Here is a 19001-nt window from a genome sequence, read left to right as displayed (position 1 = left end):
CGTTCCTAAATAAGTTAACACAATTGTATCAACATATTGAATTTCAATTAAATTATCATTTAACAAATTTTATGAAATAGTTGAATAAACATACCACAACATACTGCCATATCTTATCTTTTAAATCATCAAGAACTCATCACCAATTAGTGTTCGTAATTGAAATCCTTTGACGGACGATGGCTCCAATATGAGTAGCCATCTTGGCAGCTTCCTTCGACACAGGCTGCCCACTTTGATTGAAGTCAACATGAATTTTTGTGTCATTCACTTTGATTTGTTTATTTGGGCCCCTTCCCTTTCTTTTTTGGCCTACACTTTTTTTTTTGCATGTTCATTAGAAGGAGAATGATGTTGTTCGGAGTCTATAATACCTGTAATATTGATCATAATTATACGAATTACACAATATAACCATCTAAATTGATCATTATACTTAATTTAATACAACTAATACCATACTATGTACAGAAACAACATTTAGCACATCATTCAACAAAGTGCTCATACACACCCTTTAGCAAACCACTTAGAAACACCATTTAGCATACGATTCAGCCCATCAATTTCATTCAAACCCATTCAGCAAAACAATATTAGACAACAAGATTTAGCAAACTATTCAGCATGAAATATGATTCAGACCCCCAATATCATACAATACCATTCAGCAATACATTAATAGTCAACAAGGTTCAACAAACCACAATATTTAATGCATACTACATAGAAACAGCATACTTGCAATATGAATAGAATCTTGGACGACTATGCTGACGATGATATTAATGAAAATATATAAACGCATATGTCAATATTAAGGAACCGAAAAAACAAAAATTCTCTAATAAATATTGTAAATAATATAGTAAACTAAAAAAAAGACTTATCGATTAAAATAAAGGTTCATAGCGATGATTTGTTGAAAGTCGATGGCGAGGAATGGGAGAAAAAAACCAATGGTCTGCTAGAAATGTGTTTAAGGGTATGGTTTGTTTGGTTGAATAACTCAGCTTTTAATCGTTCTGGGTTCCAGCCCCTTACAAATTCCTATGTTCAAGGTAGGAAAATGAATATAAAATTAATTATTAAAGGCATTTCCATGGAAAAACGCCTTCAATAATCACTTGAAAATTTTATTGGAGATTATTGAAGGCATTTTTTTACAAAAAAGATGCTTTTAATTATAAGCCTTTAAAATTGTCCAACCAACTTGTTAAAGGCATTTTTTTATTAAAAAAAATACCTTTTCTAATTCTTAATATAAAAGGCATTTTCAGTAAAAAATTACCTTTACTAATTATCTACAAACTGTGATAGAAATTATTAAAGGCATCTTTCTTGGATATACGCCTTCAATAATCATGTTAGAATTTGTGTGGCGGTATATAGAAGGCATTTTACACTAGAATATGCCTTTAATAATTCTCAAAATTTTTAGCAAAAAAATTTTGAAGGCGTCTGTTATTAATAAACACCTTCAGTAATGGATTACTAAGTTTAAAGGTAAATTAAAGATGCCTTTTCAAATAAACGCCTTCCATAACCATCATGGTATATTAAAGGCGTGTCATAATAAAAGACGCCTTTAATAATCCGAAAAATTTTTTTAGAAAAATTATTAAAGGCGTTGTTATCTACAACAGTCTTCACTAATTATATACAAACTGTGATAGGAATTATTAAAGGCATCTTTCTTGGGTATACGCCTTTAATAACCATGTTAAAATTTATGTGGTGGTATATAAAACGTATTTTATAGTAGAAGATGCCTTTACTGATTCTCAAAATTTTTAGTGAGAAAATTTTTAAGGTGTCTGTTATTAACAAATGCCTTCAGTAATGGATTACAAAGTTTAAAGGTATATTGAAGGTGACTTTTTGAATAAATGCCTTTCATAACCATCGTGATATATTAAAGGCTTTTCATAATAAAAGACACCTTTAATAATCCAAAAAACTTTTTTTAAGGAAATTATTAAAGGCATTATTATCTGAAACCACCTTCACTAATTATCTATAAACTGTGATAGGAATTATTAAAGGATATATGCCTTCAATAACCTGTTAAAATTTATGTGGTGATATGTTCAAGGTGCCTATAATATATTCAAAAAATATTTATGAGGGAATTATTGCTGGTGTTTTTTGTTAGTAAACGCCTTTTATAATCCTGTCCAATAAAAATCTTTCCAAACTTAGCGCATCCAATCACTAACTTCAAGCTGGATCTTTATTATTATAATATTTCTCTTTCTAAACCATGTACAATTTACTTTCCCTTTCCTTCCACTTTTAGAATTCGAGCATTGTCTTTTAGAACCCTATTTTGACTATTCATTACTTGTTGACTTTAGCTTTTACTTCATTCGACTGATTCTTCAACTTTTGCAATTCAAGATTTTCTTTTTGGTGAAAGAATTTTTCTCCAAAACCCACCTTATTTCACCTTATGTTAACCCCAACTACAAATACTCTTGGGTACTATCTACATTAGTAGCAGAGTTTTAACAATCATAATATCTGGTAGCTAATAAATTACTTCACAACAAGGAGTTCTTGTTTTACGTAAGTACTAGTCTTGTTATTATCTTTTGTTTAAAACATAGTAAACTTAAGTATTGTTCATGTTCATTTTCATATTAATTATTTATATACATTTGGTCTAATAATGTAGCAACTAATAAATGAATAAGAGTTGAATGCAAAAGTCAAGATTAAGTCAAGAGTACGGAGATAGAGTGAAAAATTTTCTTGATTTTACATTTGAGAATACAAGTGAAGATAATATGATATTATGCCCATGTATGAAATGTGCTAATATCAAGTGGCAAATGCATCAAGTTGTTTATGAGCATTTAATTTGTATTGGATTTCATCGAGATATGGTAATTGGTATTGTCATGGAGAGTCTGTACTATCAAGTCTTTTACTATAGTTCTTTCAACATCAAAGGCTCTCCATCACTAACATGATCCTTTTACAGCAGATGACATCGAGGGCATGTTGCGAGATGCTTTTAACATTCATAACCAAAATTTTCGTAATCTTTCTCCCCAAAATGAAGGATTTAATCAGTCTAATGTTGAAATGCATGAATTTGGTAAACCTGGAATAGGTGTACATGACCAACAACCTAGAGAAGAAACATCAAAGTTTTATAAGTTACTTGAGAAGATGAATGAAAAACTTTTTGAGGGATCGAAGCATTCAAGGTTATCTTTCTATGTTCGTCTTTTTCACTTAAAATGCTCATGTGGATGGATAAAAAACTCTTTGACTTTATTATTACAATTTATGAAAGAAATGTTTCCTTATACAAAAATCCTTAAATCTTGTAGGGAATCAAAGAAAATGATTAAGGATTTAGGTCTCAGATATGAGAAAATTCATAGTTGTCCTAATGATTACATGTTGTAATGAAAGAATAGGAAAAATCAAGAATCTTGTCATTTGTGTGGTATCTCTCGTTGGGTCGACATAAACCTCGATGAAAAGTTGAATGATGATGGTGATGAGGTATATATAAAAAAAAAACCTGTTAAGGTTTTACGCTATTTTTCATTAATACCAAGACTTTAACGATTCTACATGTCTTTCAAAACTACAAATTCAATGAGGTGGCATCATAAGAAGTGAACAGATGATGGATCATTGAGGCATCCTAAAAATTTTTTGGCATGAAAGTCATTTCATTCTAGGTTTTCAGACTTTGCATTTGATCTTTGAAATGTTATGCTTGGACTGGTATCTGATGGATTCAACCTATTCAAAATGATGAGTACTTCTTATAGTACTTGGTCAATTATATTGATTCTTTACAATTTGCCACCATGGATTGCTATAAAACAACAATCATTTATATTGTCTATGATAATTTTTAGAGAAAAAGATCCGGGTAATGATATAGACATCTACTTACAACCTCTTATTAAAGAGTTAAAGCAATTATGGGAAGGAGTTAAGACCTATGATGCATCAAAAGCAAAAAACTTCAATATATGTGCTACTTTATTATAGACTATCAATGATTTTCATGCTTATGCGAATTTATTTGGTTGGAATACAAAAGGTCATTATGCTTATCCATGTTATGCTGCACAGACATGTTCGACGTGGTTATGTAATGGTAGGAAGTTCTGTTATATGGGACATCATCAATGGTTAGATGATAATCATTGATTTAGATTCAAAAAACATCTCTTTGATGAAACTGAAGAGTTGATGAGATCGTTTTTACCCATTAGTGGGTCTAATATCTTGTCAAAGTTAAAAGATATCAATTTCACATATGAAAAAATGACTCCATCAAGGAAAAGAGTGAGGGACATCTTTGAAGGTGTCTGGCCTCATATTACGAAAGTTGGTGATAGTCATACAGAAGTTGGTAATCTTGATGTTCAAAGTGATAAAGAGGATGATGAAGTAAATGACCCCAATAAGTATGAGTTGGGGAAAAAAGAAGTATATTTTGTTGAGTTGCCTTATTGAGAATATAATTTATTATGCCATAACCTTGATTTGATGCACATAGAGAAAAATGTTTATAAAAATTTTATCAAGACAAATCTCAATATGAATAGAAGATCCAAAGATGACTGAAAAAGTCAGCTTGACCTAGTTGATATGGGAATTCACCCAGACCTTAATCCAATGTTGCTTTCTAATGGAAAATATCATTGGCTGCTACTTGTTTTCAGATTTCTAAAGCTAAAAAAGATGTGTTTTGCAAGGTTTTGAAAATGTCAAAGTTTCTGATGGCTATACGTCAAATATATCAAGATGTATGAATATGAAAGAGCAAAAACTTTCTTCATTGAAGTCACATGATTATCACATTTTGATGCAAAACTTACTTCTAATTGCTTTATGTTCATCAATGTCAAAGCAAGTGACTTCTGTGGTAATTGAATTGAGTAACAAATTTAAATTTCTATGTCAGAAATGTATAAATATAGAAAAGCTTGATAAAGTTCAAGATCGAGCTGTGATTACTTTATGCCATTTAGAAAAGATCTTTCCTTCAAACTTCTTTACTATTATGATGCATTTGGTTATCCACCTTTCATATGAAGCAAAAGTCGGTGGGCTGGTTTATTATCGATTGATGTATCTTATTGAAAGGTATTATTAGTTAATAGATTGATTACCTTTTTATTCATTATCAAGCCAATCTACTTAAAATAACATATGACTAATATTTTATGCTATAGGTTTTTGGGGAGGTTAAAGTCTTATTCTCATAACAAACGCTATCCGTAAGGTTTTATTGCTAAAGGATATTTAGCAGAAGAGTTTATGACATTTTGTTCTCATTATTTGGAAGATGTTGAAATGAGATTTAATAGACCTTCGAGAAATGTTAGTATACAGCATACAGACTCAGCCTACAATTATCTTTTTCAAAGTTTTGGACAACCCATAAGCAAAGCTGCATTGGTGGAGTTAGATGATAAATCTTGGGCACAAGTACATCGATATGTTCTTTTTCATCATGACTTAATTGAATCATTTTGCACATAAGTTGTTTAGCAAGGAAATTATTCATTACATTAGGCATAATTTATTGTGTCTTTTTTATTGCTAATACTTTATCATGATGCTTTATAGTGAGTATAGAAATAATTTGAGAGATCATGCACATTATCGACGATCAAACCCTCAAGTGCTTGATAAGTTGTTCATTGAAAATTTTCATGAATGGTTAGGAGCAACTGTAAGTAATGCCATACTTCCCATTATTTTTTATCTACATAGAATGCTAACGGTAAAAATAACATTAATAACATATATATATATATTTATTCCACTTTTACAGGTTTGGAGTGGAAGGCTTGTTAGTGAAGACGTGACATGTCTTTTACACGGTTCGAACTGGATTGTGAAATGATACAAAGGTTTCATCATCAATGGATTTAGATTTCACACAAAATCTCGTAAGAGATTTAAAAGTACACAAAATTTAGGAGTTATTGTGATTTCATCAACTACTAGCTATGCTAGTGCTAGGGACACAAACCCTTTAGAGGAAAATGTTGACTATTATGGCATGATTAATGACATCATTGAGTTGGATTATTATGGCAAGTGAAAAGTTATCTTATTTCGGTATGATTGGGCTGATGTGAATAGTGCGAGGGATCTTAAGAAATATCAGTATGAATTTATACTTGTGAATTTTTCTCGATTAATTCACACTGGACAACAACTCATCGATGAACCTTATGTATTTTCACCTCAAGTCAAACAAGTATTTTACTCTGAAGATCCAAAAGAATTGGGTTAGTTTGTTGTTCTTCGAAACACACCTAGAGACTTATTTGATATGGGGTTAGATACCAAAGATGATATTGAACATGGAACTGAATGTTATTCTTTTGCTTAACAAAACTTGGATGAGAATATCTCCAATACCTATGCTCAGTTCGTCCACGAAGATGTTACTGAAGATATTTACGAACCATGATTCCATGCATCTATAATTTGTAATTCGAGTGTTTAAGACATAATGTAGTAAATAATAGTATGTAAATAATATCGCATTCACTATTGTATAATTATTATCTTCTAAATCATACATTATATTTTGATTTAATTAAATCGATATGTTCTTTATATATCATAGGTTTTGATTTCTTAAGTTGTCAATGTCTTTATATACCTTTTGAACTAACATTTTTTCTATATTCACTTTTATGATGTAGGTAAGCTACAACGCGGAGAAGTAGGTTGAAAGGAAAACATATCAGAGATATTAGTTTAAAATCGTCTGTGGCACCTATAGATATTGGCTATGGACTGAATCTTTTAGAGCTAAATGAACGTACTGTCGGATCTAACTCTGTACTTCTAACCTTTTAACTGATATTGGATCTGGCAATATAAGAGGTCAGGTTTAGATAGTACCCCATCAATTAATTATGCTTTAAATTTGAATGCGGGTATGATATACTCTAATTTTAGAATTCAAGTATAATGATAAAAGTATTACGATTTTACAAATATATTTTATATTTGTTGCAGTTGATAACAATGGTCAACGAAGGACTAGAGGCCGGACAACTTTAAAGGAATTGTTTGCACCGCCTCTTAACGAGCATATTGTAGTGTCTGCAAACTTTGATGGCAACCAATTAGTGAAGAGGATCAACTATTAGCTGGATTTCTAGGCATGCTAGCCCGTAATCGAATGAAATTGCCTATTCATTATGAAACATGGCATAATGTTCCATAAAAAGTTAAGGTCGATGCGTTAAACTTTATTGAAGTATTAGTATGATTAATTAGATAATTCAAATTTTTTATTTTACATTTTGTTTACTTATTCAAACTTTTCTTATTGTATTATTATAGTTAAGATTTGTACTTGAAATACCAACTTCATTTGTGCTTAAGTCATTAAGAAAGAAATGGAAAGATTATAAGCATAGTTTAAAAAATAAGTATTTCGATCGAAATACTACTGCAGAGGCGATGATGCAAAATCTACCCCGTAATGTGATTAGGTTGCAATATGAACAACTGGTTAAATTTTGATTCTCAAGAAAATGAGAGGTACTAGTTTATAACTTTGTATAATAGAATGAAATGACGAAAGTGTTTGATAGTTCAGTTGGTAATATTTGTATTACTATCATATATGCAATTATTTTTTATGATAAGAAAGAGAACAGATTGGGATTGGTAGCAAAAAGCAACAGAAATATAACCACACAAGTGGATCAAAAAGTTTTGCAAGAAAGCAAAAAGAAATCATAAGTTTATGATAATTAACTTATTCCAATAAATGAGTTTTTTCTGCCATTAAAAGGTAAATATGCTAATTAACATTTATTGTTCTATTTTAATAGATTTGATTGTTTCAATACATGATATTAAACTTATCGAAAGTTTTGAACTTAGTTACACAGATGATATGTATGAAAAGTTACTGTTTATGTATATTTAGGCCTTTAATATCTGGTTGTTGTTATTGTTGTATTTTAACAATTTCGATAACTTCAGTACTTGATATTAAGCTTTTTTGGTTGATTGAACTTAGTTTCTATGGTTGATATGGGAGAAAAAGTTATCAGTTATGTCTGTTTGGGAATATTTTTGCATATAAAAGGCAAATATACAAATAAATTTTGGATGCCATTCAACATATTAAATGGCTTCAATCCTTCATATTGAACTGGGAGAAAATAATTGAATTTGGTTTCCATGATCGATATGTGTGAAAGTCTAAAATACTTTTATTCTTTGCGTATGTTTAATACTATTATGTTATTACAAGGCCAAAATATAAATAAATGAGATTAAAATTATTCAAAATTTTAATACTTGATTGCTATGATTGATATGCATAAATAAGTTGCAGTTGATATGTATCTTATCAAATAACATATGTTTTTGTATAGGAGAATGAGATGGGTGGTACAATTGGACGTGTGAAACTTTTTCGCATAACACACACAAAAAAAGATGGATCTTACATGAATGTCAAAACATAAGAAATTGTAGTAATTTGTATCATCTATTTTAACATAAAGTAAATATTTACTCTTTTTAACATATAATCAATTAATCGTTAAACTTGATAGTTGTATATGACAAATTCATAGAAGAAAGTGAAAGAGAAAATGGCTGCTGAAATTAAAGGTTCTCTCAACATACAAGAAATGAAAAATCGAATATTCATAGAAGTTGCTAGAAAAGAAAGGCATGGACGGGTCTGAAGCCTTGGATTGGATCCAACACCATCTGCCTACTATAGATATAACTCTCCGTAATTTATACTATTTGCAAGTCAGTCTTCACGAGACATTTCAATATTGAGAGGGAAGTTGCAAACTAGCAACAACGTTTTCAGCAAATGAAAGCAAAAAGAGAACAGGAGCGTACCAAAATTAAAGAATAACGTGCTAGAATAAAGCTAAAGCGTGCAAAATTTCAGCAATTGCATGATCGATTCAATCATTTTATGAATTTTGTGTAACAATAATTTCCAGGAAATGATCTTGGTGCTCCACCAACTCAGGTATTATATTTAGTAAATATTAAAATTTTTAAATAAAAAAAAAGCATACAATGAAGTGTTAAAATTGTATGGTATTATTTAGCAGGTTCTTGAGCACGTTAGTGATCAAGGTGAAAAATTTTCTTCATCAATTGGTAGCCAGTAAAATGTATGCAGTCATCCATTTATACATTTTAATTTTTTATTTTGTTAATGTATTAAAAATATTTGAATGTTATTATACTAATTATTAAACTTTGTATTAATTGAATGTATATTTAAACGTGAATGAAGTTAATATTAATTTTAGTTTCTGAATAACAAATTAAAAAAAATACATTTTTACATAATGGCGGCGTTTGCGTTGGGTAATGCTACGAAATGAATAATTTAGTGGCATTTGTAGCATAAAACACTACTATAAGTAGTTGTGCTCTTTCCAGCAAACGCCGCTAGTTAGGTGGTATTTTTTATAGAAACCCCACTAAAGAACGGCGTTTTTCTCATAACAATGCCACTGAATTAGTGGCGCCTACAATATACAAATGCCACTAATATTAAGGCATTTTAAGATTCAAATGCCTCTAAAGTAGTGATGTTTTCTGATACAAATGCCGTCAATGCAACGGTGTTTTTCTCATAAAAATGCCACAAAATTAGTGGCGAGTAAAAGATACAAACGCCGCTAATATTGAGCCATTTTCAGATTCAAACACCTTTAAAGTAGTGACGTCTTAAAGATATAAATGCTTCTAAAAATGTGACATTTTAGATATAAATGCCACAATATTGAGGCATTTTTTTGAAAACGTCGCTATTTACCACGACACATGTATAGGCGACACTCTGTGTAGCATTTTTTGCAAACATCACAAACCTTATAGTGGCATTAATAAACGCCGCTAAACGATAAAAAAATGTCTCTAAAAACCAAAACCCCTATAGTGAAACCTAGGTATTTAAATAGCTATCGCAATGACATTTTCGGTCGCATCGCATTTATCGCTTTTTCAGATATAACGAAGATCATTGCAGTCATCAAGGTCATCACGATCGTGAATTTTTTTAACTTTGCACAATTTGTTATAAAATATAATAATTATAATTATAATCATAAAACCTCTTATTTAATGATTTTAAAAATAGTTTATCATACTATATTTTTTATTTTCTAAAAACAATTATTCACAATTTAAGTTAGATTATAATAAAACATTCATATTTGGTTTAGCAACAAAATTTTTGCTTAAGCCAAGTTCATATTCAATGTTAATTCTAGACAAATCAAGATATTAACAAAACATAATATATTAAATACCAAGCATCTATATTTAATAAAATTACAAACTTAAAAATATAATAATTTCAAATTCTATCAACTATAACTATTGATATATATTTCAAATTTTACCACATGGTAGAATGACGAGGAGGATCAAATTCTCTATTTTCATTTTGAGAGTCAAGTTGACTCCATCCCCATCCTTGTGGCCTTTGTTTTTGATGCATTTGAGGTGAAGGATATATTTGAGGATGATACATTTATGGTGGGGGATACATTTGTGGTAAATGATACATTTAAAATGGAGCATACATTTGAGGTAGATGATACATCTGTGGTGGATATTTAAGGTGAATGATACATATGTGGTGGATAATAACTATATAAAGGTGAATAACCATGAGGAGGTTGAAAATTAGGTTGTTCCGATGGATAGTAACATCCTTGAGTACTAGCAGATGATTCACTATACTCAAAGTTACTAGAATTTAGTCTCCTACCTAAAGATGAAGAACCTCTAGAAATATCATAATGGTGTTTCTTGGCTTTTCTCTTTGATCAAGCTGTATGTGAACTTTGACCCCCACTAGATTTAGCAAATGGATTTACTCCATATTCTACCATGTTAATAAAAAGTCCACTAGTAGCAACAAAGCCAAATTCTCCTCTAAGTGGGCTATATGGTTGATTTGCATCCATATTACCACCAAAATTTGCACCATCACCATCACCATCATTTGGACTTAAACCCCAACCATCATCAATCTGACTTAGTGTTGGACTTGAACTTGAATGAGACACATTCCTTTCTTGAGATTGGCATGATTGTTCAAAATTCATTTCATTATCATAATTATTTGTAGGTAACCAATTAGAGTTTTGACCATTTAACAAAGGATTTTCTTTCTCTTGCAACCATTCTATTAGTAGATCATCATCTTCAAAAATATGGTCAAGGCTAATAAGATTAAAACTATTATTTATCTTGTCAATGCTCATTCTTTTTTAATGCTTATTCTTTTTTGATGTCTCATCATCAGCCTCATGTTATAATGGGTATATACAAGTTTCTAAAGTTTTTCAAACTTCAATCTGTTTCTTGCTTTGGTGTGAATATAGCTAAATGTGCTCCAGTTATATTTACAATTTCTAGCAAATATCATTTGACTAAGCACTTTTATTGCTAGTTTTTGTAATTCAGGAACATAAGTGCCATATATTGTCCCCCCCCCACTTAGCTATATAAAATTATTTAAATTAAATTTGAATGTGCTATTCAATTAAATAATATAAATAAATTATAATTATTTAATTTTCTAATTACCTGGATTCATTTGCTTCCAAGTTCTATGTGCCTGTGTAGTACCAAATGTTTCATACTTGTCTTGAAATAATAGCAACTACATCAATTAAAAATACAATAATAAATGAATAAATAAAAAATAATTCTATTTTTAATGCATAAAATAAATGTCAAAGTTATAAAATAGTATTAAATACTAACCTAATTAATCATTTTGATTTAAGTATCTATATAAGGTTCTAATCTTTCAATAACTGCTCTTGTACCGTCTAATATTTCTTTAAGTACATTTTCATAATGCTCCACTCCAAATTGAAATTGTGGATTTAGACAGTAACCTACCAATAATTCATAATAATATAATATTAAAGTAATAAAAAATAAATATATAAGCAATTTAAGCATAAAAAATAAACATATTTTTTAAATACAATCTATATTCTTGATTTACTTACCAGCTAAATGTAAGTCAAAATGTATGAAATTCCATCTATTATCAATAATCTTTTCATATTTAGTAGAATAATGATAATTTTGCTGGATTGCTTATTTAGCTCTATCCATCGCCTTGTAAATAAATCCCATTGTTGGATTTTCATCACCATCAACAAGGCACAACACTTTTACCAAAGGCTCATAAACTTTTATTATATCACTTGCTTTTTTCCAAAAATCTTTTCCCAAAATGATTTCTTTGGCTTCATAAACAGGTCTTGATTTTTGTTGCCTCATTTTGATTCTCTAAATTCCTATATATTCAATAATAAATTTTTAGAGTAATATATTTTAAATTAATATTTTAAACAATGATATCATACAAAGATGCTAGATTAAATAACTATACTAATTACTAAGTACTAACTTTTAAATTGAACATCTCTTTCAAACTTTTCTTTTGCTTTGTTATTTCTTCTAACTGTATAAAATGAGTGGCAAATCAGGTAAGAGCAGGATGAAGTATTTGCTTCCCTTGTGTATATTTCTTCATCAAATTAACAGTCGAAATGTGATTGTATATAAAACAAGTCACTTTTTTTGCATCATCCAAAACCTTTGCCATATTTTTTTTTCTTGCCAATATCCTTAAGGCACAAGTCCAAACAATGAGTTGAACATGCTATCCAATACAAATATTGTCTCTTCTCCATTAGTCTTTTTCTTACAGCCTTAAGTGTTGCCTCATTATCAGTGACTATTTGAACAATGTATTTTTTCCTAATTTCTTCCACAGCTTCATCCAATAATATGTAGTAGAAGTTTGCATCTTTACTACGAACATTTAAGACATCTATAGATTTTCAAAAAATGGTCCCTTTACTACAATAAACAAGAAAATTAATGATATGCATTTGATTCAAACGGTTGGTCCAACCATCACACATCAAAGTGGCACCCAATTCATTCCAATAAGCTTTTAATCCATTAACCCATTCATGAATTTGTTGATACTCAAACTCTAAATACACATCTGAGACCTCATAAGGTGTTGAAAGTTTCACATGTTGGTCAATTTTTGCTGCCACATAAATCAAATTATGCAACCATAGAGAGTTTGTTATTTGAAAAAGAAGTCGATTATATATCAAAAATTTTGATACTAATTCACCCATCTTCTTTTTTAATGTCTTTAAAAATGAATCACTTATTTTTAGTTGCTTTGAACTCTTACTTCTAACTAATTCAGGTATAGCCCCTCTTAATGAAAATTCAAACTCACTTGTAGTTGATTTCCTTGTTTTTTTCTCAAAATATTCAGCAACTAAGCCATGAAAGCTTTGTCCCTCTTCATGTATATTACTCCAACCACCAGTTCTTTCTCTGAATCTTGTCTTCTATGCCACTCATATTATGATTGGATACTGTCTTGCATAGCTTGTCTAGTAATAATGTTTTCATCAATAAAACCTTCATAGTTTGCTTTCTTGTCTTCATCAATTCCCTTCTTAATTATGATAAGAATTCATCCTTTCTCTTTTTGTTCTCAACTTTTTTTTATTTGCTTTCTTGAAGAAGCTTCATTATACTTTCTTTACTAAACCTATTAACAATATAGTTAAGAAAAAAGGAAAAATTAGTTGTACATGTTTATATAATTTTGTAATTTTTATTGAGAAATTAACAATAATATTTTCAAAGGAATTATAAAAACATAACATACCAATAACATTGGGGCATGGTGCAACATTGGGTGTTTTATGAGCAATATGTTACTTGAAACGTGTTATTTCCCCTTTTACAACTTTACCACAAAGTTTGCATAAAACATTTCCTTTTATATTTGGCATAAGTGTTCCAAAATGCCAACCTATATCATTACTTGGTGCGCCCTCTACTCCTTTGCTTGGAAACTCTTCACGTGGTGGCATGCTTGCTATTTTGTATAAAAATAAAATAAACTTATATTTAAAAATATTAATGTTACTTATTTCATCATTAAAAATTGAATCTACATTAAATTTTTTAATTTTTAGTTTTTAATCTTAAAAGTAATAGATCGTAAAATGCTAAATTTATTGAGTAACTTAATCTTTTTTATATACTAGTTGATGCAAAAAAAAATTTATCACAAATTACTTTCATTATATTATATAATAAATAGAATATTCAATAATTACACAAAATTAAAAATAATTAATATGAATTAATTTAATAGCAAAAGAATTGACAACAATATAAATACCAAAACAATAAAAAAATTATTAAATTTCAAATATAAAATTATAAATTAATAAATAAAAAAATAAAATATAATATTTAATTTTAATTATTTTTCATCTAACTTATATAAAAAAATTTATTAAAATTTTTCATCTAAAATCCCTATATATTTCATATAAATTATTAATCTCTTAATTTTTTCAATTATAAAATCTCAATCCCTATAATTAAATTTTATCTAAAAAAATTTTAAAAATTATGAAATTTTAAATTTACATTTTAATAAAATTAATTATAAAATTAAATAAAAATCATCCACTCCACCCTACTCCCCAATGCACCCCACCACACCTTACCCCACAAGCACCCTACCCCACTGATTCCCACCCCACCCCACCCCCTCACCCTACCCCCTAAGCACCCCACCCCACCCAATCCCATATCCCATCCCACCCCCAACCCACCACCCCATTCTGAGATGAGAAACCCTCCCCGATTCTCTTTTCGACCCCCAAAATTTTCTTTACTCCTCTTCAAGTTTTTTCATGGCATTGATGGTCAATCTTCCAAATCAACTCAACCAATTCCTTATTTTTTCTACATCTCTCTCTCTCATACCATCATCTCTCTCGCTCAGATTATCATAAATACAAAGATCAACACTATTCTACAAAAATTTTACAAAAAAATAGGTAATTTAATTTTTTCTTACCTTTTTTTATTTTGATTATTGATTAAAGATTTGAAGCTGATTTGAATTTGAGTAGCTACCGATTGAATGACTGATAGTTGATATTATTTTCTAAGATTTTTTTGACAAATTTTGAAACTAAGAAGAGAGAAAATGAGAATGAGTTATAAGCAGGGATTCTTTTCTTTTGGCTTTTGTTTTTATTCTTGCTTTTGCAGTCTTGTTTTATTCTGATTTTTGGAAATCTTGGTTGTTCATTGTTGAAACTTGAAAGCCTTTTTTTTATTATTATAATTTATGCTGAGTGTTGATGAAAAAAATGGGATAACGATAATAACGGATCGTTATTGCTGCTATCCCCCGTTACGCCATTTTTTAGCAGCTGTTATATACCATTTTGAGTGTGATTGAATTTTTCAACCATTTTTTCATGATAGCAGTGGTGGGTGGTAACGCTACCATGATTTCACGATCGCTATTCTGCTATAGCATTGTTATTTGAATCCCTGTCTAAACCTCTTGACAAATAGGCTCAGAGGGCCAATTCCATATCACTTGAGGGACTGTTCCAAGTTGTAGAATTTACGTTTGAATGAAAACTGCTTGAATGGCACAATTCCTAATCAAACTGGTAATCTTGTAACCTTACAAGATTTACTAGATTTGAGTTATAATTCACTTTTTAGAGAGATACCATGGCAACTTGTGAAGCTTACAAATATGGAAAACTTAACACTATAAAAAATTTTTCATATATTGACGCTTGGTTATATTAACGGTCAAATGTTGTTAGTAAAAAAGACTTTTACTGATGGATTTTTCATACCGTCAGAATATACCATACTTATACTAACATTTTAGTTAACTAGAAGTATAAATAGATTTTTTCTGACAGTATATGACTATCTATCAGCATAAATATGTTATATATTGATAGTTATTAGTGTAATTGTCAGTATAGGCTTAAAATAAAAAAAAACTATTGGCTTACAAAAAATTTGAATAGGATTATTAAAGGTGTTTTTGGCTAAAAACGCATTCAATAATCTATTCAAAAAATTTTGGACAGGGATTATTGAAAGCATTTTCAGTCAAAAATGGCTTCAATAATCCATACAAAAAATTTTTGGTATAGATTATTTACTAACGGTCAAATATTGCCAGTAAAAAAGACTTTTACTAATAAATTTTTAATACTGTCAAAATATACCATACTTATACCAAGACTTTACCTAACCGTAGGTATAAATAAACTTTTTTTGATATTTTATGATTATCTATTAGTATAAATATATTATATACTAACGGCTATTAATGTAACTGTCATTATAGGCTCAAAACCAAAAACCTATTGGCTTATAAAAAATTTGGATAGGATTATTGAAGGCATTTTTGGCCAAAAAGAATAATCTACATATATAATAGTATTTATATTCATATAAATATTTTTTTATGTTATTTATAAAATTTTTTTTAATAAAATAATATTTATCATTCACTGTATTAGCAATTTGGGATTCTAAAGTTTAAGAAAGGAGAATGAATTTTAAAAATAATAACAAGGCATTTGACCAAAAAAACCACCTTCAATTTTTTGTAAAGGAATATTCAAGGCATTTTCTAGGCAAAAACACCTTAAATATTCTATAAAAAATACTTGGATTATTGAAGGCATTTTTTATAGAAAAAGACTTGAATAATCCCCTTTAATGAAAATTCATGGATTATTGAAAGCATTTTTGGCCAAAAACGCTTTGAATAATCCACGAATTATTCAAGACTTTTTTAGCCAAAAATGCTTACAATAAACCCATTCAATATTTTGTAATAGATTATTCAAGGCATTTTGTAGCTAAAAAATATCTTCAATAATCCCATCATAAAAATTGAAAGGGATTATTCAAGGTGTTTTTGGAAAAAAAACACTTTCAATAATCTACTCATAAAAATTTAAGAGGATTATTCAAGGTATTTTTGTCAATTTAAGTCATTTGACCTAACTAAAAAATAGGAAAATAACCGTAATCATTTTGAAAAGCATGTTTAGAAATGAATGCAAGTTAGTTGTAAGTTTATACGTAAAAAAAATTTGGTTTATATATGTGATACTACGAATTGCATTTTAAAATTTACATTACAAACATTGTAGTATTTCAATAAATTTACCAAACATTCGAATTTATAACTGATAACGTTGCCATATAAATATACATTTTTCAAATAATTGTACTCAATATATGTGTATTCATATAAGCTACCAATTGATATAAAACAAATATATACCAATAATATTAAACCAATACCCCAATCTAGAAACTTAAACTATCCATTCAACATAGTATGTTAAAAATATTATAAAAAATGAAATGCATATATTTACACCTAACCATCAATCTCCAACCTCAAGGAGTAGTGAACGATAATGCACACTTAGACCACTCTTTACGGACTTCATCAAGTTCATCTATCATGAAGCTTCCTTTACTCTCCCACTATAAAAAAATCAAAAGTAAATGTTAATAAACGAGAACATAATTTAGCTTTTTTTGGAAGATATTAGAATTGTATGAAATTAATACTAACCTTGAGTGATGTGATTATAAAATCATATAAAACTATCTCCCTCATAAAACAAAGGACATAATATCCACTTCAGTATATCTTAGTTAACAAGGTACTTGAAAAATAAATTTAGTGGGTTTATGAAACATTTATCTAAACAAACTCAGCATAAAAGAATAAATTTCACATTTGTCAGTAATGACATCTATTTTATTTTTACTTTCTTTTTAACTACAGATATCCCCCTAAATTGAAAAGAAAAAGTACTTAATACAAAAATAAAAGTAATTATGAAGAAACAGAATATAATATAATAAGATGTAATACCTCTTTATAAAATTTTGTATATTGGGGTTAGGCTTCATCATTGGTTAAGTATAATTAAATAAATATGATGTAAAGAAATTGATATCAATCACAATAAGCTACCAATGATGATTGCAAAATAATAAGAATGATATACTCAGATTAGGCATCATCTTAGATTTGGGTAAGGTTGAATTAATTATTAATATGAATATAACTTACACAGTATTACACAAGACCAAAAAATAATCAACCCATTTTTTCATATATTGACTCACATGACGACCACGAAAAATGACAATACCACTCTGCTCACTAATGAAATTCGGGTCAATAAATTTGAATAAATGGGTCATTTGCCTCACTTTGATCTCTCTATACAAAAAGCTATGTGATAATAATCAACAATACTAGTTAGTAATACATCGTAATATAGATTAATACATATTGACTTTGCGTATTTAAATTTATAAGCTAACCTCATATAGGCAACAATATCAATAGATGATATTTCATCTAGGGTATAAAATTCCCTAATCTCATACCCCAATGTAAGAAACTGATGGATGATCAAATAACCCATCCTCAAAATCAAAATTATGCAATTTTCTCTAGATAAATGATCAAGTACATAATTTGATAACACATCAATGGCAGCTTGAGCAAAGGTCATACTTTGAGTCCTAACATCCTACTACAACATATAATAAAATATAAGTATTAAAACCAAATCAATAAATATAATAAATAAATAAATATTAAGTGCATAAACAAAATTATACTTTGTGGCTAGTACCAAAGGTTGGGTTTCCTGCCTGACTTACAACAGAAGCTTGTCAGAGCTAGATGATACTATCTGATTGGCCTACAGGCATGCTAGGCTGTATTGCTGCTAACATCGCCTCTAAAGCTATGAGTCGTTGCTGTTGATCATTCAGGCATTGCTCTTAGTCATCAAGTCTTTATTGTTATTGCTCAATGATTGCTTTATATTGTTCATTCATCATTTGAGAGGTTTTGGTGAAGAACTTTGATGGTAACACAAATCTATCAACCCCATGAACTCGACCATGTCTTTCTTTCACTCTTAATGCTAAAGATAAGGGATCTTTATCATAGTGGATTGCTAGTTCATCGGATTTAATTTTAGTAGTAAAATCATCATGAAAAACAATAATAAGGTGGACTGTAACAACAA

The 19001-nt window shown here is 29.1% G+C and overlaps 1 pseudogene; it reads left to right on the top strand.

Annotated features, from left to right (window-relative positions):
* Positions 1-19001, top strand: part of LOC111303939 (uncharacterized) — a 37135-nt pseudogene that overhangs the window by 5157 nt on the left and 12977 nt on the right.

The sequence above is a fragment of the Durio zibethinus genome, chromosome 9 (assembly GCF_047325235.1).
Source record: "Durio zibethinus cultivar Kanyao isolate XHJ-2024 chromosome 9, ASM4732523v1, whole genome shotgun sequence".
In the NCBI taxonomy this organism is placed as follows: Eukaryota; Viridiplantae; Streptophyta; class Magnoliopsida; order Malvales; family Malvaceae; genus Durio; species Durio zibethinus.
Note: the sequence above shows the minus strand (reverse complement) of the source record. Positions and strands in the feature narration are given on the sequence as shown.